The 25,893-nt window shown below is 46.6% G+C and overlaps 1 long non-coding RNA gene across 2 annotated transcripts; it reads right to left on the reverse strand.

Moving 5' to 3' along the window:
• Positions 1 to 8: 8 nt before the first annotated feature.
• On the reverse strand, positions 9 to 25,056 carry LOC137344710 (uncharacterized). Of its 2 annotated transcripts, none has more exons than XR_010968449.1 (4): positions 25,022 to 25,056; positions 22,996 to 23,138; positions 14,885 to 15,041; positions 9 to 1,034 (listed from the first exon to the last, which is right to left on the reverse strand). It is a non-coding gene; the product is annotated as an uncharacterized lncRNA (long non-coding RNA). The 2 variants fall into 2 exon arrangements; XR_010968448.1 differs by having other exon boundaries at positions 14,885 to 15,044.
• Positions 25,057 to 25,893: the final 837 nt, after the last annotated feature.

A 25,893-nucleotide genomic window follows, 5' to 3' on the forward strand; every position in this document is an offset into this window, starting at 1 on the left:
TAAGGCGGTTATACCAAACAACAAGTATTTATATAACAACGTTCTAATACAGTTATATCCAATAAACAAGGATGGTGCAACCTGTCCCTAGGAAGTTTCAAGCTGATCAGGCTTGGTTCGTAGGGTGTGTGGACCTCCGCATCCCCAGAAGCTGCTTCTCACTGTAGTGGGACAGTGCCTCAGTTTATATATCTTTCTGAAGCATATTGGCTTCTGGTAGCTTAACGACATTAGTCCCATGATGTAATCTGTCCCGACATCTCCCCCCAGGGTGCCCATTGTTCCAGACGTCTTTATCCATTCCATGGTGTTATCCATTCCATGGTCTTTATCCACTCTATCGTGGTCTTTATCCATTCCATGGTGTCTTTATCCATTCCACATCATGGTGTTAACTATCATCCATTCTATGTACCTTATGGGGAAGGGACATGTCCGTATTTTTTTGTGTATTTGGATTGTTTGGATGCAGACATTTAAGATGTCTCATCCTGTATATGCCAATCACGAAGGTTACCTAATTAGCTGAACAAAGCTCCTGCAATTAACATAACAGGATTAGTCTGTGTCCAGGTCCTGAGTCTTTGATTATGCCTTGGGACGTTTTGTTATCTGTTTCTGACAATTGGTCTTCAATGTGTCTCTTTCACAGTTTCTACTGTCTCAGCAATATTCCCAATCACTTTGCCTGATGTCTGGCATATCATTTCCCGTGGGCAGCTGGCTCCCTTTGTATTCTCACAGACCCAAGGTCTGCCCACAGCCTCGCTTTTTAGCCAAGCACCTAAAGCTTTGCAGGATGGGCTACATGACTACGATTTGGTCTAGAAATCGTTTTTCATACAGGCCTGGAGCTTTGGAAATGACACTGTTGCCTCATTGGTGGATAAATCCTAAATCTGAACACCAAGATAACACCGGCACAGTTTGAATGATTGGACACAAATTTCTGCCCCCGAAATGTTCAGATTGAAATGAGAGCAGTCCCCAATATTTACAGATAATGCGTTCCTTATTGGTTGTTCTGGCACACTCTGAAGATTTAAAATCAAGATGTTAAAAAAAATGTTAATCTTCTTTAAGATGTTAGCTATGATCTATGTGAGCAGTTAAAAGAAGATTTGGAGGGGTTGATTTTAATCCTGAGCGGGTTTTGGGCAAGCAGGGAGCGGGGAGAGTGTGAAAAGCACTCATTGGCCTGAGTTTCAGGCCTGGGGTACTTTAATTCCCGGATCTCATGTACATGCCGTCGATCAGCAACCTGCCTGAAATGGGCAGAAGAGGAAGTTCAGGCAGCTGGCACTAAGGGAGGGCTCGCCAGCAAGCAAGTTAGTCATGGGGAGGGGTTGCGGGAGCACTCCTACTCTTCCGGGCCCCACAAAGAAAAATTTTACACTTACCTTGGAGGGTCTCTTCTGTCTGCCAACCAGCCGAAGTCCTGCTCCAGCCTGGCGAGAAAGCCACCATGGCTTCCCCACTCAGGCCCCGGTTAAAATTCAATCGGGGCCTGGTTTCCGCCGGGCGGGTAGGATTAAACTTGACCCCAGAGTGTTTGTTTCACAGCAGCTAAGTGCCATTGGTTCTCAGGAAGGTGCCCTCAGGGTTGACCTTTTATACTATAAGCACCTTTCAGTCGGCCATGGGAGCAAATGTGGGCATCGGTCAGAAATCCATAAAACAGTGCACCTGTCAAAGATTTACACATAGTTCTTGCAGAAAAGACTTCCATTCTATTAGTGTTCCAGTTGGTATGTTATGGCTGGAATGTCATCCCAGCTGTGTGTGCCAGTTTTACTGACTCTTTAATGGTTGCAAGTTTTTGATTAGGTTTTTGCGTGAGAGTTGCCTATTGGATGACTATAAATCAAGGTTCCCGGTGCTCTCTTTTGTTCAGGCTGGTGTGGTGGTGTTAGATATCTACAAGCGCCCCTCCCCCACAGAAGGAGGGAATCGCTGATGAAAATGGACTGCCTGTCCAAACTAAAAATACATGCTTAGCAAAATCTTTATATAAGCGTTGTGTACAGTTGCTATTTAACAAATTGCATTGGCCCGGATATTCCTGTCTGTCGGGCCAGGGGAATGCTCCAGAGACTAAACAGGGGCCAAGACCCATTAGGTCAGGTCTCCATTCCCTCTACATTGACCTGGGATTTATGAGGCTTTCTCACATAGACAGACCTGAGCCTGGGCCTGTGTTTGCAAGAGGTGCAGGCCCAGAGCAGCAATGGAAATGGGGTTCTGAATGGGCCACAGAGCAAAGCAAGGGAGGGCTGTGAAGGTGTGTCCTACCTTTCTTTTCAGCCTCCCATGGATCTTTGGGCCTGGAGGTTTTTGGCTGCTGTTCTTCAAAAGCAACCAAAAGCCCCAAAGGCCAACTGCCAGTCCTGAAGCTGCACAAGGTCCTGCCAGGATGTGGGCCTGTCTTGGTATGCAACCAAGCCATGCAAATGGCTCAGCCCACCAAATAAGGGTGCTTTGAGCCCAGTTCAGGCACTGCACGTTTCGGAAGCATTGCATCTGTTCAATGCCCAGGTAAGGGGGAATAGAATATCAGGAACATTGTTTCTTTGCAGATGGCATATGCTATGGGGAAAAATTTCCTGTTATTATGCCCGGGCTCGTTGGATCACCTTTGCACAGTGGATATAAAGGAAAATTGGGTAGAATTGATCACACAAGCGGTAACAGAACCCATCTGATTTTCTGCCCATCTAACACATGGAAAAATGGGCTGGCCCCCTTACGGACAATCAATTCGCCCTGCCCAATTTCCCTCTATACAATGCGCCCAGGCAATCCAATACAATAGGCACAATAACAGGAATATCTGTCTCGTGGTCTGAAGCTGTGGTTCATGGTTCCAGTGCCAATTCCTCAAACCTAACTCCATGAGGTTGCAGTGAGATACACGTTGCCGCATGGTCAATGAGAGTTTGCACATGTGGCACTTAAAAATGAGATTTGATACCTCGATTTTAGAGGGCCGGTTTGCAATAAAGCCGCCCCAAAGTCTTCAAATACTTTATTTATTATTATCTGTTCAAACCTTTAAAACATTGCTAACCAGTCGTAAAGCAAATAAAATTATTCATGTGAAATTGAAAGCTGCTTGCACTCCCAGCGGGAAAGGCTCCACATTCAGAAAACTGGCTCTTAGACATATGTCTAATGATATCACCATAATCATCTTTCATAAGAACTACTCCGTACTACACTGCATCACACATCCAAAATGTATAGACACATAAATCGGCCCTGAATGTTGCAAAACAGAACAATAGAATTTAGACTATTTTGATGGAACAGGAACGACCACATTTATGACATGACGAAATTGACAAAGTGGAGTTGCGCTTAAATTTGCAATTAAACTATGAACTTAGCAACTTGATAGTGCTGTATATCGGAGCACCAGTGAGTAATGCCACAGGATGATGTGATTCAGGTTTAATGACCACGTTCTGTTGACTTGAAATTCTTAGTCTCAATGCCATGAAGATGGTTGAGCAGAATATAGGGAGTGTTTGTGACAGAATTGGGACTGGATTGCTTTCAAGTACCTCCTCTTGGCTGATTCAAGCGTGGCATTGGTAAGGCTTAGAAGGTCATCTGCCTGCTCTCTTGACTGTAGGAGCCGTGTCACCTTAAAGACCAGAAATGGGGGTTGGGGAAAGGGAAGAGATTGGATGATTACAAGAAAAAAAAGTAAAAAAAACTAATAGTCCGGAATTTGCTCTGAGTGACGAATGAACAGCACCTGTCACACATTAGATTTAAACTTGACCACAAATGATCCAAAGGCTTTAGTGCGGGAACGTCCTCTAATGGTGAGCTGCAAAAAGTGCAGCGTCCTCTCCCGGGGATCTGTCAGCTGTGTGAGCAGGGAAAGGATCACTCTGTCCCCTCAACCAGTCAGATTGATGTGGAGATGCCGGTGATGGACTGGGGTTGACAATTGTAAACAATTTTACAACACCAAGTTATAGTCCAGCAATTTTATTTTAAATTCACAAGCTTTCGGAGGCTTCCTCCTTCGTCAGGTGAAGCCTCAGTCAGATTGAAGCATCCTTGACAGAGTCAGAACCAGGAAGTGCAAGCTACAACAATTAATTAATGTAAAATCAGTTAGAGAAAGCAAAATAAAGAGAGGGTAAGAAATATTGAATTAAAAGAAAGAGATTAAAAAGACAGAAATAAGAAGTAAAAAATTAAAATTAATTTTTAAAAAAATCTCCAATTAATATTGGGGGGAATGAGACTCCACATTTTTAAAAGTTAATTTTCAGTTCCAGAGAGGTTGTTTGACGGTCATTAAGACTTACCACACCATTAAAAGTTAGTTTAGACCTAAAACACCCAGCTTTTTCTGTGTAGATTAGTTAGTTTCTAGCTGGGCACTACAATAACTTTGCGCTGGTCCATTCATTTCACCAACGAGCTGTCCTTTCTGCGCAGCTTTCAAACAAACAGAGAACCTCGTAGAGCAACTTCCCGACTCGTGCGTTTGACTGCACATGTGTGCTCGCCGAAAGTTGCTCTTCCATTTGCCCTGAAATAACGATGAGCACCGTTCGGCTCTCCGTTATTTTTGGAGCAAATTCCTGGCCAACATATCTGTTCAAATGCATCCTTTCATTAATTGAATGAGAAAAAAAAAGTTTGTGATGTTTTGAAATTCAGGATTCCTTCTGCCCAATCCTAAATTTAAAGACAGAAATACTACATTGCAGGCTTGACCTATACAATAGAATGGCAGTGCTGACCTGCGCGTTCCAAGCATGCCCACTAGACATTAAATTACGTTCTACTTCTCACTCTTTCCATGCACATTTGAGTTATTCAATCTAGGCTCTTTTAAAGTGGCAAACCTTGTAGTTCATTTCCCATCATTCAATTCAGTAATTAGCTACTTGATAAATGCTTTATATGTCCAAACCAGCACTGAGTAATTCTTCCACAGGGTTATACAACTGAGCTGAACCCACGTTCTGCCCTGATGTCTTCATTATTGCAAATCCTATTTTGACGTTGTTCCCATTTGCTCACATCCAAAACCTTTCATAAGAATTCTCTCAGATATTTGTTTGCAGCCTTTGACAGATGGAGTTCAAGTTTGTAGCATTGAAGGTACCTGGGAGTGGAACCATTATGCCAGTTAAATATTCTACCACTCGCCTTCCAAATTTGTTTCACCTTAGTTGGGGAAAGGGGCACATTGGCATTAATGTTAATCTGGCACCAGATTTTCCCCTTTGGTAATTATTGGTACTGTTGGTGAGGACAACTCCAGTTAGAAGTTGGTGTTAAGACTGCCAACGTAGTTGGAATAAAGGCCCCAGATGCCTCTCTGCTGCTTAATAGCAATACCACCCTTTCGTCAATAGATTAATAGGACTTGGCAGTTTTGTATTTTTTTTTGGAGGGGGCGGGAAGCGAAATGAAAAAATTCGCACTTACCCACTTGGCTGTCAAAACAGCACTCCAGTGACTATTGCAACAATGACTGCCTCAGCCGATGGATGCCCATTTACAGATTTACGTTTATTTTGTGCTGCTGCAATGGGAAAGTTAAAGGGTTGAACAGGAGGGGATTTTTCCATTAGCACTGCTGGTCATGAACCCATTACTGCAGACCTCTACTGTTTAAGCAATGCTTTGTGTACTTGATAGAAATATTGCCTTATCGTCTTCAGCCAGGTTGAAATGCTTTACATTGCACACAATGGCCTTACCCAGTAATTATCAAGGGGAGCTAGGACCACTTAAGGGCAATGTGCTAGGAATAACCTAGCAATATTCAGCTGCCATTCACATTCAGATCCTATTAAAAAGCATAACCTTCATCACAATGGCTTTGTGTGTTAATCAAAATGCGTGAGGCTAAATATAAAACCCAAATGAGACAGTGTGTTATATTTAACTAGTTGATGCATCGTGGCATTATTTATGAATAAAAGTGGGACCTGAAAAACTGCAGGCCTTTGATCCTGACATAATTGTCAGAAATCGTCCACTGGTGACCTTAGGTGCTGACCCCACCAAAGTTCGTGGGCTCAGAGGAGACCACCTCTCTGCATATTCATAGAGACATAGGAACAGGCCATTAAGCCCCTCAAGCCGGTTACGCCATTCATTGAGATCATGGCTGATCTGTACCTCAACTTCATTTATCTACTTTTGATGCATTCCCTTGATACCTATTAAAAATTTGTCGATCTCAGTCTGGAAAATTTGAATTGACCCAACATCTACAGTCTTTTGAGGGAGCGGATCCCAGATTTTCACTACCCTTTGTGTGAGAAACTGCTACCTGATTTCACTTCTGAATGGCCATTTCTCTGTAATTTTTAAGATTGTGCCCCCTTGTTCTGGATTCGCCACCAGAGGAAATAGCTTCCCTGTAAGTACCCTATTGAATCATTTTATCATTTTAAACATCTAAATTAGATCACCCCTCAACCTTCTAATCTCAAGGCAATACAAACCAGGTTTGTGCAACTTGTCCTTATAATTTAACCCTTTAAGCCCTGGTGAATCTGCACCGTACCCCCTCCAAGGACTATATATAATTTCTGAGGTTCGTTGCCCAAAATTGAACGTAATACTCCAGATGGGGTCTTAATAAGGGTCTGTACAACTGAAGCATAACTTCCTCGCATTTGTATTCCAAACCCCTTGAGATACAACATTCCATTAGCCATTTTCATTACTTTTTGTACCTGTCCACTAGCTTTTAGTGATTTGTGCAGTTGAACGCTCAAATCCTTTTGTTCCTCCACAATTTCAAGTCTCTTACCATTAAGAAAATATTTCCGTCTTTCTTGGATCCAAAGTGGATGACCTCACTTCTGCCACAGTTTTGCCCACTCATTTAATATGTTCCTTTGTAACTTTGTGCTCCCATCTAAACAACTTACTGAGAAGATGCTGGGCAGCAGAGAGAGCAGAAAAAATGTAGTGAAGTCATAAAAAATGTTCATTTTAGCCACAATGCTTTTTAAAAAGTTGATTTTTAAGTGGGGTAAGACAGCGAGACTTCCTGTATAAATCTGACTACATTTACAAGCAGACATGTGGGGCTATAAATTGGGTCGCGTAGTGCCCGTTTTGTAGGCGCTACGCAGCCTCCTAAGGACCCAAAATGGCGTCTGGAATGCACACGCACACTTCTAGCGTGGCGTGCGCCGGACGTCATCTTGGTAAAGACGTTTGCGCACGCGCAGATAATGAATGTTGACACTATGTAAAATAGGGAGACTATGTGGTAGGCTGGTGTGCAACGCTGATTTAAGGAGACAGATGCAATTTTGGAACTTGATGCTCCAGCCAACACACTGGGCCTGATTTTAGCAGGCCTGCGGGTTTCCGGCGGGTTGGGTTTCGGGTGCGTGGCCTCCGCGCCCGGTGAAATTAGAATCATAGAATCATAGAATCATAGAAGTTACAACATGGAAATTAGTGGGTTGCCCGCGCGATCGTAGCAGGCAATGCACTAATTGGAATCATTTACCTGCTCCTCCGGGGTCCACGCTGCTGGTCTGCGCGTCGTGCGGGCTGCGCATGCGCAGTACGATCTGTCAGCTGGAGGCTCTCTAGTTAAAGGGGCAGTCCTCCACTGACAGATGCTGCAACCAATGGAACAAATTACAGCATGGCGCAGCCCAGGGGGAAGGCTGCTCCCAGTTTAATGATGCCTCACCCCAGGTATCATCAGATGGGGTGAGGAGGAGGGGGAGGACAGAGATCTTCCACCCGGCGGGCGGGAGGAAACGGCCTGCCTCTGCCACCAAGAAGGCCTGGCTCGAGGTGGCAGAGGAGGTCACCTGCACCACCAACATATCGCCCACCTGCATACAGTGCAGGAGGCGCTCCAATGACCTCAGTAGGTCAGCCACAATGAGAACACGTAGTCTTTCCCCTACACTCCGTCTGCCACAACACTGCCCCCACCCCACATCTCCTTCGGCACCGCCAACACTACTCTGTCACATCACCCCTCATACCCACTCAAACCCCATCCTCATCTTACCTGCACCTACTCACCTCGCCAGTACTCACCCGCCACTAACACGCGACCCAATCCTCATACAATCTCATGGCTCTATCCCATACTCACCCTCTCGTGCATCTCTCACGGCCAGCCTCACTCAACCTGCCACCACCTGTGCTGCAGCCACAGGGCATGCATCGCATATGTGCAGTAGGCAGCGTACGGCAAACGTGTTGTGAGCATGAAGGGGATGCACAAGGGTGTCTGAGGGTTTGCCATGGGTGTTACCTATATTGAATTTCAGAGCAACAAACAGCACACATTATATTGGCACCACCACTGCCATGTCTCCGCGAATCCTGTCTGTTGTGTCCAATAATGCCCGCTCCTGGGTATTATGAGGACCCACCACTGATGCCACCCATTGTGTTACTGCAGAGTAGGTGCAGGTGTATTTGCAGGGCTCTTCCGCACAGACGACTGAGAGACATCGGCGGTGTACCCGGCTGCACCCTGGAAGGATGCGGAGGAGAAGTTGTGGAGGGCAGTGGTGACTTTGGCAGCGACAGGTAAGCAGATGGTGCTGGGGCCAGCCAGGAGCAGCTCGGCATGAAAGAGCCTGCAGATCTCCACGACTACATGTCGAGTGAATCTGCGCCTCCGTGTGCACTGCTGCTCAGAGAGGTCCGGGGAGCTGCGCCTCGGTCTGTGGACCCTGTGGCGAGGGTAGTGCCCTCTGCGACGCGTCTCTCTCTGCGGTAGCCCTCCCTCCTGCTGTACAGGTGGATGTGTCACAGCACTCTGTTGTGAAGCTCCACGTGTCAGAGGTGGACGGCGTGGATGGCGAGGCTGGTGATGCTGTTCGCCCTCCGAGGGGGTCATGACTGCGGCGGCCCCCATCCGCAATATGTACATCTGAGGGGGTCCGCAAGGTAGGCACATGTCTCCGGACCCCGGGGTGAGTGTGCAGGTTGGTGACTTTGACCGTCCGGAGGGGGGTGGTGGAGGCCACACTTTGTCCCAAGTGACAGAGCGGCCTCCTGCAATGGCTGAGGGTCTCCCCCCCACCTGTCAAATGGACCTTTGCAGCTGCCACAGGCTGACGGCTGCAACACGTCCAGTTCAACTGGGACTGTTTCCCCCAGTGTGTGAAACAGTCCCATGTTTCCCCAAAATCACACACAGTCCCTTAATCAGGTCAGTTAATGACCTGAACAAGCGAAATAAATAACCTCATGTGGCATCCCGCTGGCTTTAATTGCCTGCGGGATTCCCACCAGCGGGGGCCACGCACGCACCCCCGCACGTCATCGAGGAACCCGGAAGTGGGCGGGATCGTGGCGGGTTCCCGTCACGTGACTAGAGATCGGGATTTTCGGGGCCCCCCCGCTGGAAACCCACAGGAAACCCGACGGTAAAATCGAGCCCACTGTCTTAATCTCAGACAGCTGAACAGGTCGTGAACAGCATGGAGGACCACCCATAAGCACTATTTAAAGGGATCATGCAGGAGTTACAGGTTAGTTGCTGGATTATTGCCTCTGGCTGCAGGTGCATTTGTACCTGTTTTTGGAGGTCTCCTATACTTGAATACTAGGACTAGGGGACATAGCCCAAAAATTAGAGCCAGGACTTGCAGGAGTGAAGTTAGGAAACGCTTCTACATGCAAAGGGTGGTAGAAGTTTGGAACACTCTTTTGCAAATGGCAGTTGATGCTAGTTCAATTGTTAGTTTTAAATTAGAGATTGATAGATTTTTGTTAACCAAAGGTATTAAGGGCTATGGGGCTAAGGCGGGTATATGGAGTTAGGTCACAGATCAACCATGATCTCATTGAATGGCAGAATAGGCTCGAGGGGCTAAATGGCCTACTCCTGTTCCTATCATCTTATGTTCCTATAATAAAGTTTCAATACTCTACAGGGCGTGGGCTGGCTAGCTAACAGGTAACAGCAAGGGAACTGGCAGAGTGGCAGGAGTGGGACAGGAATGCTGTCATCCTGAGAGACGACAGCAGGTTCACGTTCCATGGAGCCACTGCCACGTCCTGCCTCCTGTTATGCGCCACCTTCTCCTGCAAGAAAGCAGGACGTGTGAGGGCGAGTGTCCTGCAGGACGTTTGGGTGATGTGCCTGTCATGGTTGAATAGCTGCCAGTGTGTGTGATCTGTGAGTTGTGGGTGTGTGGCTTGCAATTGTGGTAATATGTGAGGGTGAGAGGAAGCATCTGATTAGAAGAGTTGAGTATTGATTGAAAGAGATTGTTGATATGTGGGTGATGGGGGGTGTAGTGTGTGGAGCAGTGGATGTGGCAAATGGTACAGTTGGTAGAGATGCCACTTGACAGTTGACATCACTCACCTTGACCACTCGTGTCAAAGCATTGAACTCTTCCTGCACTGCATCCATGTTCGTGGCGCTATGCACCTGGCGTTGACTTCGTCCCCTACTGCCTCCCACTGCCTCGGGACCATATGTCTGGAGGGCCTCTTCCCCCCTGCAGATATAGGATGCCGCTCCTTCTATCCACCTCTTGCACCAAGGCCTCTAGTGCATCATCAGAGAGCCTTAGTGCACAGTCTCTCCCAGGCCTGGTACAAACTCAGATCGGCAGATTGGTGAGGTCTGGTGTGCCGATTGGAGGATGTGGGATTTAGTAGTGTTCAACCTTTATTTAATGTTCTAACATAACTCATCAGTCTATAAACATAGGGATGGGACCAGCATCTGTGTTTTACATGTGCGATGTCTGATCTCCGTTCAGACTCCGTGCGGACCCGTATCTTATATTTTGCAAATAAGACAGGCAGGGTGCCTTTAAGAGGTGCAGGCTGCCTTTAAGTGATGCTAGCCACTCACGATATTGGGGCCCCTTGCTGGTAAGCAGCCACTCAACAGCACAGGTAGGCCTGGCTGCTCGCAGCTATCAGGTAAATGACTAGGCAGCATGAATGACGTGTTGCCTGCACCTCAATGACCGTGTGCGGGTTAACTGCGCACCGCGACCCCCGTGCCCAGTTTCGGGTGTTATCCAATATAACCCCTGTGGTGTTTCAACGTGATGTTGTGATAAAATACTTAAACCTAAAATTTAAAAACCTGTCATTCTCTTTACTAAGTTTCTTCACTAAATTAATTTATCCTTAAACAAAATACGCTTTGGATTTAATGGAGTCTCCGGCCAAGTTGACGGATTTGTCTCAATTGTTATGGGTGTGCTGATGGGAAAGGAGCCCAATCCTGGATGCACGTATTGCATCGGAAGCCAGCTGAGGTGGATAGACGAGTTGCCTTGGGTGCCAGGTACTTGGCAGCCAGATCCGCAACTTAGCAGCCTCAAATTCATTGAAACTGGCATGACAGACTTGACATCACTGAGGTGTGTCAGTGGCTGTGTCTTTCCAGGCATCTTGGTTACAATTATGAATTGATTAATTAATTAATATTATTAGTATTAACATTTATGCCAATTTGATATGACAATTTCCTCCAAATCATTTGATGGCATCTCTCACCCACAGCACCAGTCCAGGTTGGTACCATCATGCCCATTTAGGTGCTAGCTGTGCCCCCTGGGGAGTAGGCAGAAGAAGCACAACCGGATTCTCTGATCAAGACCCCCAATCAGATGTCAATGATTAAAAATTGTGAAGGAAGGGGTTAATTGTGAAAGAACGCGAAATCCGGAGCTTGTTCCTAGTGGTTCGCTGGTGATATGACAGCTTCGAATTAGAGAGACATCACATGCTGCTATCAGGGAAATCATTGAAAAATGCCAACTTGCTTATCTGCCCAGCTGGAAAGTAACTAATTACACCAGCAAACAGGTACGCTTAAAAATACCAGGTCTAAATTAAGTTTTAACAGCGTGGTAAGTCTTAATGACTGTCAAACAACTAAAAATTAACTTTTAAAAATGTGGAGTCTCATTACTCCTTATTTTGGTAATTTCAAAAGGTTTTGACAAAGTGCCGCACGGTAGGCTTATCATCAAGCTTTTGGTCATTAAAAAAAATTAAATTTAAAAATTAAATTTTTTTTTAACTTTACCCTTCTGTCTCTTTTTTTTAGTTCAATTATTTCTTGCCCTCTCTTTTTTTCGCTGCCTATAACTGTTCTTACATATGAAGTGAAAAAGGAAATAAGAGGGGCAAAGAGAGAGTATGAGAATAGACTGGCGGCCAACATAAAAGGGAATCCAAAAGTCTGCTACAGGCATGTAAACAGTAAACGGGTAGTAAGAGGAGGGGTGGGGCCGATTAGGAACCATAAAGGATATCTACACATGGAGGCAGAGGGGATGGCTGAGGTACTAAATGAGTACTTTGCATCTGTCTTTACCAAGGAAGAAGATGCTGCCACAGTCTCAGTAAAGGAAGATATAGTTGAGATACTGGATGGGCTAAAAATTGATAAGAAGAGGTATTTGAAAGGCTAGCTGTACTTAAAGTAGATAAGTCACCCGGTCTGGATGGGATGCATCCTTGGTTGCTGAGTGAAGTAAGGGTGGAAATTGTGGAGATATTGGCCATAATCTTCCAAACATCCTTAGATATGGGGGTGATGCCAGAGGACTGGAGAATTGCAAATGTTACACCCTTGTTCAAAAAAGGGTATAAGGATAAACCCAGCAACTATAGGCCAGTCAGTTTAACCTCAGTGGTGGGGAAACTTTTAGAAATGATAATCCGGGACAGAATTAACAGTCACTTGGACGAGGGTGAATTGATTAGAGAGAGCCAGCATGGATTTGTTAAAAGCGAATCATGTTAACTAACCTGATAGAGTTTTTTGATGAGGTAACAGACAGGATGGATGAGGGCAATGCAGTTAATGTGGTGGATATGGATTTTCAAAAGGTTTTGACAAAGTGCCGCACGGTAGGCTTATCATCAAGATTGCGGCCCTTGGAATAAATGGGGCAGTAGCAACATGGATACAGAATTGGCTAAGTGACAGGAAACAGAGAGTAGAGGTGAACGGTTGTTTTTTGAACTGGAGGGAGGTGTACAGTGGTGTCCCCAGGGGTCAGTGCTGGGACCACTGCTTTTCTTGATATATATTAATGACTTGGACTTGGGTGTACAGGCATGATTTCAAAATTTGCAGATGGCACAAAACTTGGAAGGGTAGTAAACAGTGAGGAGGATAGTGATAGACTTCAAGGGGACATAGACAGGCTGGTGGCATGGCCTGACATGTGGCAGATGAAATTTAACGCAGAAAAATGCAAAGTGATACACTTCGGTAGGAAGAACAAGGAGAGGCAATATAAACTAGAGGGCGCAACTCTAAAAGGGGTACAGGAACAGAGATATCTGAGGGTATATGTGCACAAATCATTGAAGTTGGCAGGGCAGGTTGAGAAAGTGGTTAAAAAAGCTTATGGGATCCTGGACTTTATAAATAGAGGCATAGAGTACATAAGAACATAAGAAATAGGAGCAGGAGTAGGCCAATCGGCCCCTCGAGTCTGCTCCGCCATTCAATAAGATCATGGCTGATCTGATCCTAACCTCAAATCTAAATTCATGTCCAATTTCCTGCCCGCTCCCCGTAACCCCTAATTCCCTCTACTTCTAGGAAACTGTCTATTTCTGTTTTAAATTTATTTAATGATGTCGCTTCCACAGCTTCCTGGGGCAGCAAATTCCACAGACCTACTACCCTCTGAGTGAAGAAGTTTCTCCTCATCTCAGTTTTGAAAGAGCAGCCCCTTATTTTAAGATTATGCCCCCTCGTTCTAGTTTCACCCATCCTTGGGAACATCCTTACCGCATCCACCCGATCAAGCCCCTTCACAATCTTACATGTTTCAATAAGATCGCCTCATTCTTCTGAACTCCAATGAGTAGAGTCCCAATCTACTCAACCTCTCCTCATATGTCCGCCCCCTCATCCCCGGGATTAACCGAGTGAACCTTCTTTGTACTGCCTCGAGAGCAAGTATGTCTTTTCTTAAGCGTGGACACCAAAACTGTATGCAGTATTCCAGGTGCGGTCTCACCAATACCTTATATAACTGCAGCAATACCTCCCTGTTTTTATATTCTATCCCCCTAGCAATAAAAGCCAACATTCAGTTGGCCTTCTTGATCACCTGCTGCACCTGCATACTAACTTTTTGATTTTCTTGCACTTGGACCCCCAGATCCCTTTGAACTGCAGTACTTTCCAGTTTCTCGCCATTAAGATAATAACTTGCTCTCTGATTTTTCCTGCCAAAGTGCATAACCTCACATTTTCCAATATTGTATTGCATCTGCCATACAAAAGTATGGAAGTCATGATGAACCTTTATAAAACACTGGTTCGGCCACAACTGGAGTATTGTGTCCAGTTCTGGGCACCGCACTTTAGGAAAAATGTGAAGGCCTTAGAAAGGGTGCAGAAGAGATTTACTAGAATGGTTCCACGGATAAGGGACTTTAGTTATGTGGATAGACTGTGGAAGCTGGGGCTGTTCTCCTTGGAACAGAGACAGTTGCAAGGAGATTTGATAGAGGTATTCAAAATCATGAAGGGTCTAGACAGCGTAGATAGAGAGAAACTGTTCCAATTGGTGGAAGGGTTAAGGACCAGAGGACATATATTTAAGGTGATTGGCAAAAGAACCAAAAGTGACATGAGGAAAAACGTTTTTACACAGTGAGTGGTTAGGATCTGGAATGCACTGCCCGAGGGAACGGTGGAGGCAGATTCAATCATGGCCTTCAAAAGGGAACTGGATAAGTACTTGAAAGAAAAAAATTTGCAGGGCTGCGGGGAAAGGGCGGGGGAGTGGGACTAGCTGGATTGCTCTTGCATAGAACTGGCGCAGACTCGATGGGCTGAATGGCTTCCTTCCCATGCTGTAACCTTTCTATGATTCTATGATTTAAAATGTTGTACCTTTCACTTCCTGGTTTTCATGTTCCAAGCCTGCAGAGAGAGTTAACCCAGCTGTCAAAATTGCTGCGATCTGATTAGTCGAGGGGAGAGATCGCTCCTCTTGCTTCTCCCAGGGTCCTAGCTTCGCCTGAACTGACACTGGGCTCTTCTCCGCTGCCTACTGGAGGAAGTGGCCGATGAAAAGACTGCGGTTAGTTAATGGGTTAGTATAAATCTATGTGTTGGTTCGCTGCTCCGAGCGATTTCTACCCCTGTGTAAACTTGCATTTAATGCACTAACGGCGTAAGTATACCCAAATTTCCTCAACCTTTTCAGCCCAATAACACCATAATGGTAAAGTAAGTGCTGACAGTGATGAGGAAATTCTGTGCCAATCTCTAAATTGCAGAAGTTTTGCTTATGATGAGATTCCTCTGTGTCTTCACAAATTCTGCTTTACAGGAAGTGTCATTCTTATCTGATACTGAAAGAATTTGCTTCTGGTAAGGTCTGACAGTAATTTTCCTTCATGCAATGGATGACGCAGGCTTGACTAAATAGTTTACAACCTACAGTCAGCCACTGTTGGGATGACTAAGAAGATCAGAATGTGCCAAGTCCTTCACAGGGAAACATACATACAAAGGGATGTATGAAAAATTAAGAGATGGAGAAGCTGAACTTATTGAACCTACTTCAAATTATCAGCTTCTTTCTGAATCAAATACAGGTCCTTCACAAGGGCACAGATGTTTAGGAACAAAAAGGAACCCAGTGACACATAATCTACTCCAAACACAGTCGCAGACTGTCCCGAACACAGACTACTAACTTATTTCTGATGCAACCTCGTTCAGAGAGGCATAGCAAGTCATATTTTCAAGCAAGTTCTCCCTTATTACCTGCCACTTTTGTGGTGTACAGATGTGTTAGTAATGTACAGCATCACTTTATCTATCACTTTTAAAATAGCAAAAATTCCCAAGGAGAAAACCGAACAGGAATTGGGAGAGGAATTGGGGGAGGTGACCAAAGGCAAGGACAAAGAGGTTGGTTTTGACGAGGTGTTTGAAGGTGAGGTAAGATGGAGCAAGAAGAAAGGATTAGGGGACAGCGTTGCAGAGTACAGGGCTATGACGACTGAAGACTCTGTCACCAATGGTGGACTGGATGGGGATGGGATGCACAGATGTAGGACGTAAATTTGCACCCACAATTCCCCACACACCTTGCTCTTAATTCCAAAGGGAGGGAGGGTTAAGTGGACAGGGCTCACTCTGGCCTGTTGCCAATCACTTTCTCAGAGTCAGTTACACACTAGCATCAATAAAAGACTGGAAGCAGCAAGGAATGGTGCTCAATGCATGGTGTGGGGTAACCTGTGAAAGACAGGGCAAATAATGACAATAAAATTAGAAGATCAAAACACAACTAATGATATTGGGTCAGATTTTGCTGTAGCAGGGCATCTAATGGCATCTGCCGTTAGTTAGACTTGCCCCTGCATCCTTCAGCTCAAAATTTTTCTGCCCACTATGTTGCTGAAAGTTCGAGCTGATAATGGGACTGTGAGGGAAATCTGGGACTTGAGTGAACAGGACCAGCAACAGGGTAGCTCCTTAATCAATGAGATTCAAAGATTGGGAAATAAACAGCGAAAGGACTGAGAAGAAGGGTGAATTAAAGGGGGCATATTCAATGTCAAATCAGGTACAGAAAGATACATAAAGAGAGGGAAAGAAAGATTGGATTGAGAGAGAGAAAAAAGAGACAGAAAGGAAAAGTAAGAAATTTTTTTAAAAATTGACATTTTTAAAATCTCCTGGGCGCTAAATTGGGCCCTATAGCGCCTGTTGTTTTGACGCTACATGGTCTCTCTGACATCCAAGATGGCGACTTGGATGCGCATGCACACTTACAGCGTGACGAGCGCTGGACGTCATCTTGGTATAGGAGTTAGCGCAGGCGCAAATACCGAATGCTGGATGTAGGGAGAAAATGAGAGCAATCAGTGTGCAATGCTGATTTAAAGTGATAGACACCGTTTTCAACCTTAATGCTCAAATCAACGCACTGTCTTAACCCTGACCATCTGAACATGTTTTACAGTGCCTGAAGGACAACCCCACCTGTGCTATTTAAAGGGGCCATGCAGGCGTGGCAGGTTAGTTGCTGGATTATTGCTTCTGGCTGCTGGAGGAGTAGGAAGTGTTTTTTGAAGCTCCCTATTTTAACTGAGAGTTCCTAGACTACATTTGAGAGTGCTTTGCCAGGCACTGCCTTACGGTTTGGAAAGTTACAACCGTGGTTAAACAACATTCCTGCCAACCATGGGCGGTCTGCTAGGGCTTCCGCTGGGCATTGAGCACGACTGGGAGCATGCAGAGAGGCCACGAATAGCAGGCCAAGCTGCGAGGAGATGGAGGACAAGGAGGCGCAGAGCACTGAGCAGGAGGCCGTGCCCAATGCGGACCTTCCAGGACCAATTCTCTTACCTCAACATGACCGAGGAGGATTGCATCCGACGCTTGAGGTTCACCAAGGAAACCATGACCGAGATCTGTCAACTGGTGTGGCCACAACTGCAGCCTCAGAGCAGGGCAAGGATAGCATTGCCTGTGGCTGTGACGGTCACCATGGCACTGAATTTCTACAGCTCAGGATCATTGCAGGCCTCTGCTGGCAACATGTGCAACATCTCACAGTATGCAGTGCACTGCTGCATAAGGGAGGTCACAGACGCACTATACCAGATGAGGAACAGGTTCATCACCTTCCTTCTCCACAGGAACAAGCAGAACGAGCGAGCACAGGGGTTCACTCGCATTGCTGGCTTCCCCATGGTGCAGGGTGCCATTGACTGCACGCATATTATCCTGCATGTACCGCATATCAACTCAGCCACCTTCCTCAACCAAAAGGGCTTCCACTCCCTGAGCGTGCAGCTGGTGTGCAACCACACGCATCAAATCACGGAGGTCGATGCCCGCTACCCTGGGAGCAGTTACGATGCCTTCGTCATGCGGCAGTCCAACATGCCAGCTATCTTTCACTTGACTCAGCAAGTCAAAGGCTGGCAACTGGGCGACAAGGGCTATCCCCTCACGCCGTGGCTCATGACATCGGTCAGGAACCCTCACACACGTGCACAGCAGGCCTATAATGAGAGCCATGCTGCCACACACAAAATCGAGGAGCACGCCATAAGCCTCCTCGAACAACGCTTCCGCTGCCTGGACCAGTCTGGAGGAGCCCTGCAGTACTCCCCTGAGCAGGTGGGCAGATTCATGGTAGTCTGCTGCATGCTGCACAACCTCGCCATCATGAGGGACCAGCCTTTGCCACCAATGACTGGAGAAGACCCTGAGCCAGAGGTGGAGGAGGAGGAGGCAGAGGAGGAAGAGGCTGAGGAGGAGGAGGAAGATGAGGCTGAGGAGGAGGAGGAGGCGTGGTGGAGCCGGAAGAGGAAGTGGAGGAAGATGCAAGGTTGCAACGGGAACCACACGCCTTGTCTGCAAGGGCTCTGCAGGCTCGCCTGATCCATGCCCGCTATCAATAATGTGAACTAATCTCCAACTCACCAACAGTCCTACACTCCCCACCTTTCCGCTCCCACAAGACAATCAAATCGCCCTCCATCTGATTACACATTGGTGTCCCTCTCAGCTCATTGCATAAATAAAAACCACCACCAAATGCAAATTCAAAGTCTCATTCATCAATGAATAAATGAAATTATGCAAACATAACAGTACTATTCCCCCTTGTGCATTCCCTTAGTGCCTTTTGTTCATGTGCCTTTATCTATCCTAGTGCTCCTACGAGGTGCCTCCCCAGTGGCTGGAGCATGGGCGGTGGGACGCTGCTAGCCTTCAATGGAGGAGCATGCAGATGGCCTTGGAGGACGACCTCGAACAGCTCTGGGCCGGGAGGGCCCGGCTTCAGACTACACTATCGTTGCATGGGCTGCAGCAGCCTGGCCTAGCTGGCCGATAGGCAACAACAGGGGCACTGGTGGAGTGGCAGGGGTGGGAGCAGGAATGCTGTTGTCCTGAGAGAGGACAGCAGGTCCGACTGCCATGGTGCCACTGTCACTCTCCCGGGACGGCGCCTCAGCAATCCTGGTGATCAGCTGGAGAACGGATTGCTGGAGTGCTATGACGCCCTCGAAGCCCCGGTCCACAGTGGTCCCCAGAGCCACGATAGCAACAGTCTGAGCTTCCATTGCAGCAGTCTGAGCAGCAACCGTAGCTTGCAGATCTTTGATGATTTCGGTTTGTGCTGCAATGGAAGCAGCGTCATCAGCCATCAGACGCTGCATCGTGGTGGGTTCCACAGGTGTGCTGATTGAGGTGACCACCTGTTCCATGTGGGAAAGGATGGGCTCCAAGCTCTGCGCAAAGCCCTGTGCTAAGTTGGAGCTGGACTCCTCCATCCTCCTTGTCATTGTGCCCAGGCTTTCTGGCAGGCTTTCCAGTGCCCCAAGCATTTGGTGATGTACACCCATCAGCCGTATTCTATAGCCTGGCCTATAGAAGTCCTCATCTGACTCTTCTGCAGCAGAACTAGTGAGCGACCTCACCCTCCGGCGAGCTGGCATCTGTGGTATCCGTTCCCCCCGCCCCGGCTCCTGCGCACTTGTGCCCGGTATCTCACCACGTGCAGATCCCTCCTCTAACCTAGCCTAAACCACGTGCAGTGTCACTCTCTGAGCTGGTGGAAGCGAATGTCAGATCGAGTTAGGGTGTAGCCTCCTCCTCCTCCTCTTCCTCAGACAGTGCCGCCAAGTGATCTTGTGTATCTGCAATGACAAAGGGAAACAGGTTGAGATGTGGAGCGGAGAGAGGAGCAAGTAAGACGTGCGTGCCGACAGCATCTGCAGCACGTGAGTGAGAAAAGATTATTGGAGGAGGGGGATGTGGGAAACGAGAAGGAGCATTAGATATGCAGAGACTCCCTTCATCGGGACCTCCAGTGCGGCATGTGGTCACGGCTGCAGTGACGGCCTTCCCAATGATCCGAAGCACTGTCTCCTCTAGGGGGGTGAGGACGTGTAAACGTGCCCGTCCACCCTCAGGTCTCTCCTGCTGCCAGCTGTTACGCGCCACCTTCTCCTGCAAGACAGAGGACAGTGTATCAGTGAGTCTCCTGCAAGGTGTGTGGGTGATGTGCCTGTCATGGTTGAATAGCTGCCAGTGTGTGTGACCTGTGAGTGACGGTTGTGTAGCCTACAAGTGTGGTACTATGTGGAGGTGAGATGCAGCATGCCGAGTGCAGCATTGCGTATGGATGGGCAGTGTTTGTTGATGGGTGGGTGACGGAGGGTGTGGAGCAGTTGGTTGGATGTGCCACTTGACACTTGCGTTCACTCACCTTAACCACTCGTATCAAATCATTGAACTTCTTTCGGCACTGCACCCACGTGCGTGGTGCCATGCTCCTGGCATTCACTTCCTGGGCCACAGCCTGCCAATGCCTGCGGAGCTGCAGTCTGGAGGGTCTCCTGCCACCCTTCGGGTACATGTTGGCCCTCCTTTCGTCCACCCTTCTACCGGGACCGCCAGTGCACCATCTGAGAAGCGTGGGGCCCTCTCTCACGCTGGTCCTGCCATCCTTGCGGCCATCTTTCCCTCCTCCTAGTGGACTGTGCATGTCCCGTTTAAAATATGCACCAGCACCTTTAAGAGGTGCAGGCTGCCGATGACGTGCGCTGAGCACGCCCCATTTCCCACTTCCTCCTTCTAAGTAGTAGGCAGCTTGAAATTCATGTGCTGCCTGCATAGGGGTTAAAGCGGATCGTGCTACCCGAGCCTGAAAATGGGCCCTATTGAGTTCCTTTCCCTCCATGTGCCCAAAGCTCCACAGAAAAAATGATATCGAGGGATGGTTGTGGTAATAGTGAGAGGAATATGGTAAAAGATAGGCGTAACGACAGCTATTTATGATGTCAGAAAATGGGTCATTTTGCCGTAGACTGCCGGAGTAATGGCAGAGAAACAATGAGGGAAATCGGACCACGACTCCCCAAAATCCGGGAGGGGCGGAACAAAAAATAGATAAACTATTAACCCTCCTGACTACCCAACAACAGAAACAGATACAACGGTTCCAAGAACAGTTGAGAGTTAAGAGAGATAGCATATGTACAATGACCCGAGCGGGTGATGATGGAGACGAGGTAGATGGGGAAGGGTTGGCAGAGGAGGCTGCAAACTATCACTCCCCAGACAACACAATGACACAAGGAGCCAATGATGAGAATAAAGTAGATTGTGAAGGCTTAGATGAGGACTGCGAAATGGAAGTCGCAGAAGTCAAAGAATCATTTAAGCAAACCCAAAGCGTGTTACAGAGTAAAAGACCAGAAGGGAGAGAGGCGGTCGTTGAGGTTCCAGAAAGTGAACCGAGAAAGAGACTAGAACTACCGGCTGGTTCCCCAGTACCACCTTTCCATTCACTGTACCCCACATTTCCAGCAATGGAGGAGAAGGAGAAAACTTTTAAACAAGAGAGCCAATACAAGCTTGATAAATGGTCTTTCCCAGTTAAGTAGGAAACATCAGAGATTGAAAATTCAGATGAAAGATAAAGGATAGTTGATTTAAAACAGGGAGAAAAGGTGAAAAGGGAAGATTCCGTCTCACCTCCTGTTACAAGCTACTGGATTTTTCTTCAGTTTTAGTGTACTATCTCTTTAAGTGTGTTGCACTCTGCAGCATGCAGGCTGCAGCTGGCTCCATTTCCTCTTTTTTTCACAAAACTGAAGCAACTTTCACCCATTTTAGTCCCAGTTGTTTAATATAAGCATTTCAATCATGTTTTCCAAGCATAGCGCCACTGTTAAATGTACAGGAAGAAGTCAAAAGAGTTTGGAGAATTATTATACAGTTACGGGAATATGTCCCAATTTATGTCTGTGAGATTTGAGATCGAAATCGATTGTTTTCTTTTCAATTCGGCAAAGTTTCTTTAAATTTAGTTGAAATCTACCTGAGTGTGCAGCTGCAGTGATGAAGCTGGCTCTGTCTTCTTTTCGGTCAGTACTGCAAAGAAGTTTTAAAATCATGTTGCCTCACACAGAGCTAGTTCCATATTTGGGACGACTTTGACCCTGTGGGTCTACAGTCGTCCAACGGGGGAAGTTAGTCAGTAGCAAAGTACAGAGTGTCCAAGACCACAGACAGTTGAGTTGTCAGGTCAAGATTGCGTAGGGTGTTCTACCCCTAGTCTCCAAAGAAACTGGTGGCTGAAGAAATCATTCTTTGTGCTTTCTCCACAGATGAAGCGAAAGGACAATGTGATATTAATTACCTTGATTATTGGGGAGGGGCTTAGAAACTGTAAAATGTGCCATAAGCGAATAACATCCAATTTATGGTACTGTGGTAAGTGACGGCAAGAGACGTGCAGCTAAAATGGGAATGAGAGGTAGAGAATGATAGATAACGTAATGGGGGTAGAAACTAGGCCGGAGGAGGGCATCTTCAGGACAAGACAATTAAAACTGGATGCTGTGGGATGGGTAGGTGCGATAACAGGGTATTCGGAACAGGAATGTCAATTTGGAATCGGGTAGATGTTGAGACTATAAAGAAGCAGACGCGTCATTAGGAACATGTGCGGGCCAAACTGGTCGATGCACCAATCCTAAACGCAATCAATGAGCTAGCAGAGGAAGAACGAAATACCGTCTACAACATGCACAATATTGCCAAGTTTTTCACTCAAACACAGGATAAAATAAATGAGATGATATACAAAGGAAACGAGCAAGCAAAGGGAATAGGACATGCAACCTTCTGTAAGGCATACATGCTTTTGTTTATTGATCAAACACTGATGCGAGCTGAAGTCCTGGATATGTTAAGGGACTACGACCTTGTCCGTTAGTATTCTAAGGGAAATGGTGAAACAAATGTAAGGGTTGAAGTGCCACCTGTATCAACAATCCGCAATCTGGGGTACGCTACCATTCACCCAATGAGCCGAGTTATGGATGAGAATAAACCTCGATTTTTTACTCTATCCTTACCTATCGTGGATGTTACGACCCAAGTATTTACCGAATTGGCAGAACCACATTCTGTGGGATATTTAGAGGGAGAAGTTTAAAAGAAAAGGGTAAACTCACCTAAGTTAACGGTGTATGACAGGAAAACTGCATCATAGAAGGTGCCCAATTTGGATTGTTGTGTCAAGCAGGAGAACCGATACCTAGGCCGATGTGAATGTTTCCCTGCACACATGTCTGAGTGCAGACGGTGTAGACATGATCTAAAATTGAGACAAATGTAATTAAAACTTTAAAATGGGAGGTGCTGGAAAAGATGCGTGAATGAACGTGTGGTGGTGCAAACACAAGAAGCTTGTTACAATGTGCAGTTAGAGATTATTCCTGCTCTGTTAAATTTTTCCTTCTGTATCTTTTGTCTTCTGATTTATGTAATTGAACGTACGTAGATTTTTTTTTATTCGTTCATGGAATGTGGGTGTCGCTGGCGAGGCCGGCATTTATTGCCCATCCATAATTGCCCTTGAGAAGGTGGTGGTGAGCCGCCTTCTTGAACCGCTGCAGTCCGTGTGGTGAAGGTTCTCCCACAGTGCTGTTAGGGAGTTCCAGGATTTTGACCCAGCGATGATGAAGGAACGGCGATATATTTCCAAGTCAGGATGGTGTGTGACTTGGAGGGGAAAGTGCAGGTGGTGTTGTTCCCATGTGCCTGCTGCTCTTGTCCTTCTAGGTAGTGGAGGGTGCGGGTTTGGGAGGTGCTGTCAAAGAAGCCTTGGCGAGTTGCTGCAGTGCATCCTGTGGATGGTACACACTGCAGCCACTGAGCGCCGGTGGTGAAGGGAGTGAATGTTTAGGGTGGTGGATGGGGTGCCAATCAAGCGGGCCACTTTGTCCTGGATGGTGTTGAGCTTCTTGAGTGTTGTTGGAGCTGCACTCATCCAGGCAAGTGGAGAGTATTCCATCACACTCCTGACTTGTGCCTTGTAGATGGTGGAAAGGCTTTGGGGAGTCAGGAGGTGAGTCACTCGCCGCATGAATACCCAGCCTCTGACCTGCTCTTGTAGCCATAGTATTTATATGGCTGGTCCAGTTAAGTTTCTGGTCAATGGTGACCCACAGAATGTTGATGGTGGGGGATTCGGCGATGGTAATGCCGTTGAATGTCAAAGGGCGGTGGTTAGACTCTCTCTTGTTGGAGATGGTCATTGCCTGGCAATTGTCTGGCGCGAATGTTACTTGCCGCTTATCAGCCCAAGGCTGGATGTTGTCCAGGTCTTGCTGCATGCGGGCACGGACTGCTTCATTATCTGAGGGGTTGCGAATGGAACTGAACACTGTGCAATCATCAGTGAACATCCCCATTTCTGACCTTATGATGAAGGGGAGGTCATTGATTAAGCAGCTTAGCTTATCACGCTAAGAGAAATGTTTCACAGTTTTACTATGCGCAATCGGTAAGAAATTTAGGTGAACTCACATAGAGACAACGGGAACATGATAAAACAATGCACAAGCAATTAGAGGGATTACTTAAAGGAATGAATAGGCAGACGGGGGATGTTATATCAGAACATGGAGAGTTCCTGGTTTTAATAAAAGGACTGACAGAGACAGGTTAGGGATATTGGCAATCATTCAGAATAACAAATGTAAACAATTTTACAACACCAAGTTATAGTCCAGCAATTTTATTTTTCTGGACTATAACTTGGTGTTGTAAAATTGTTTACAATTGTCAACCCCAGTCCATCACCGGCATCTCCACATCAGAATAACAAAGGCTAAGGAACAACTGATCTTAAAGGCAATTATGTATGGAGGGTTTTTACAACGTTCAGATTCAAAAGGAGGTTAAATGCTTTAGAAAACAATTGGATCCCAAATTTTATAACAAACAAATGAAAATCTGGAAATCAGATGGGAATATGGATTGGTGCAAGGTGCAAAATCTTGGATTGGTGTTTTTTTCAGAGAGCGGAAGGTATTGCATTACAACTAACAAGAAGCACTACACACAAGGAGACACCATGGGGGAATAATTCGATTGGGGCCGTTTTTGAGCACAGATAGCGTGATGTGCTATTACCCCGCGCCCAATGGCCCCTGCGCATGCAGAACGCAAGTTTTGACCCACCCGAGGACTCACCTGCAATCAGCCTTCCTTTCCAGGCCTTGTACGTGGAATCAATGCAATTTGCACTTTCACCACCAGAGGGAGCTCAATCACTTAAAGGGAGTCATGATGTGGAGATGCCGGTGATGGACTGGGGTTGACAATTGTAAACAATTTTACAACACCAAGTTATAGTCCAGCAATTTTATTTTAAATTCACAAGCTTTCGGAGATTTTCTCCTTCCTCAGGCAAAAGGGAGGATGTTTCTTAAAAATCTCTTAAAGGTACCTGGTACATGTTATTTGCTGAAAATGACAGTCTACTGTCTGCACGGAGTCTGAACGGAGATCAGACATCGCACACGTAAAACACAGATGCAAGTGCCATCCCTATGTTTACACACTGATGAGTTATGTTAAAACATTGAATAAAGGTTGCGCACTACTAAATCCCACATCCTCCAATCTGCACGCCAGACCTCACCAATCTGCTGATCTGAGTTGGTACCAGGCCTGCGAGAGTGCATGCACCAAGGTTCTCTGCTAATGCACTAGAGAACTTGGGTGCAAGAGGTGGACAGAAGGAAGGACATCCTATATCCGCAAGGGGGGGTGGGGGGCAAGAGGCCCTCCAGACATATACTCAAAAGGCAGTGGGAGGCAGCGGGGGACGAAGTCAATGCCAGGCGCACAGCATCATGAACATGGATGCAGTGCAGGAAGATGTTCAATGCTTTGACATGAGTGGTCAAGGTGAGTGAGGTCAACTGTCAAGTGGCGTCTCCTACCAACTGCACCACACACTACACCCCCCATCACCCACATACCAATAAACTCTTTCCATCTCAACTCAACTCTTCCAATCAGATGCTTCCCTTTTACCCCTACACATTACCACTGTTTCA

The sequence above is a fragment of the Heptranchias perlo genome, chromosome 27 (genome assembly GCF_035084215.1).
Source record: "Heptranchias perlo isolate sHepPer1 chromosome 27, sHepPer1.hap1, whole genome shotgun sequence".
Taxonomy (NCBI): Eukaryota; Metazoa; Chordata; class Chondrichthyes; order Hexanchiformes; family Hexanchidae; genus Heptranchias; species Heptranchias perlo.